General features: G+C 32.4%; 1 long non-coding RNA gene across 1 annotated transcript; it reads left to right on the top strand.

Moving 5' to 3' along the window:
* Window positions 1–472: 472 nt before the first annotated feature.
* Window positions 473–803, top strand: LOC112505520. The gene is made up of 2 exons (XR_003068410.1): window positions 473–581; window positions 746–803. It is a non-coding gene; the product is annotated as an uncharacterized LOC112505520 (long non-coding RNA).
* The last annotated feature ends 911 nt before the right edge of the window (window positions 804–1,714 follow it).

Below are 1,714 nucleotides of genomic sequence, written 5' to 3'. Positions count from 1 at the left end.
AAAACCCACATGTAGAAAAAATTAAATCATAATTAAAAAATTACACAAAAAATATGAATTTTAAATAGTTAATTTGATACTAATATCGATATATTTTTATCAAATTTTTATAATATTTTTAAATTTATATTTTATTCAAAAATAAAAATATTATCATTTTTTCAAATTTATATAAGACCATAATATAACATCGACTGAGATAAAAAAAATATATATCAAAATTAAGATGTATCTCATTACATTGTACGAGTACCATTATAGTTTTAAACAAAATAACTGAATACGCCGAACATTCTTTCACTCAAGTTGTGCAACTTGTTTCGACGGCTAGCAACGATTTTTAAATTTTAGTTTGAGGGAAGTAATTTGCCAAAACTTTAAAGATTAGGGGGGTATGTTACAAAATTCTGCCTCGAATGGGTAACCAGGGTAACCTATTATATAAAACGAATAAACTCCGAGTCTCCTTCCTCCACCATTTACGATCTCTCTCGCCTTCCATCTCTCCTGCATCTTTTCCGCCTCATCTGAAAGTGTCAACAATGGCTTCTTCAGCGCTCAAGCGGTGGTTGAGGCCTGAGGTTCGTAGATATGGATCTTCCTATATTATTCTCTCTTTTTTTTTTTTTTACTTTCTCTATTTTTTTGTTTTGTTTTGAATATATATGCCGATCAAAGGGATAAGCGATATAATCGTGAATGATGATTGGTGAATCTGATCTGATAGATCTGAGAATTTTGATAGGTTTATCCTTTGTTTGCTGCCGTTGGCGTCGCTGTCGGAATCTGCGGAATGCAATTGGTTCGCAACATCAGTGGCAATCCTGAAGTCAGGTTTACTTCTCACTTTCTTACCGATACACGTGTATGTGCACCTACAACGATTTTAAATGATGTCTGTTTCGTTCAACTAGAATTTGCTTCCCAGTCAAAGATCAATTTACTTGATTTAGGTATTTAGAAAGTTCAGAGATTATAACTTAGAACTTGTCTATTCGCGACTAAACTACTAACGAAATGTAAATTTCACCTTTTCGATCATTATCACAAATTTTCATCATACTAATTTGGTGCTTAGTACAATAAGTGAGCATACCCAGAATAGGTATATATTTTGTTAGGAGAGGCATTATCCCGTTGAAAACATGTGCCAAGGAATGTTAATACGCTTATAGACAATTTACTGGTACATAATCCCAAGCCCACAAACTTGAAATATAAATAAAATGGTGGCTGAACCAAGCACTCATAAGTCATAACTATCTACCTGGATAAGGTAATATTGTTGGACAATGGTTTTTGAACCTTTGTCTTTATATTATAAAAAATACTATATGAGTATATGTTAATGAAAGTTTATTTACTAAATAACATAGTGTTATAATTCAGCGTAGTTCAGGGACCCCAAATATATGCCAATATTTGCAGTAATAAATAGAAGTTCATGTGTAGACAGTCCAAAGTTTCAGAGTATATGCTAAAAGCAACAAATTTGTTTTGTTGGTCTACTTGGAAAATATATGCAGATTCTTTGTTTTGATGGTCTAAATTTTGAAAATGTATGCGGATTCTTTGTTTTGATGATCCAAAGTTTCAAAGTGAAGATGAAATTACTGTCCTGGTTGACTTGCACTATTAGTTGGTCATCAGTGCCAAAAGAGTCTCACTGGTTGCTTGTAATCGTCCTCACAATGGTGTACACCAAAATGCATTT

This window comes from Cynara cardunculus, unplaced genomic scaffold, assembly GCF_001531365.2.
Source record: "Cynara cardunculus var. scolymus isolate 2C unplaced genomic scaffold, CcrdV1 Un_Scaffold_11663, whole genome shotgun sequence".
In the NCBI taxonomy this organism is placed as follows: Eukaryota; Viridiplantae; Streptophyta; class Magnoliopsida; order Asterales; family Asteraceae; genus Cynara; species Cynara cardunculus.
Note: the sequence above shows the minus strand (reverse complement) of the source record. Positions and strands in the feature narration are given on the sequence as shown.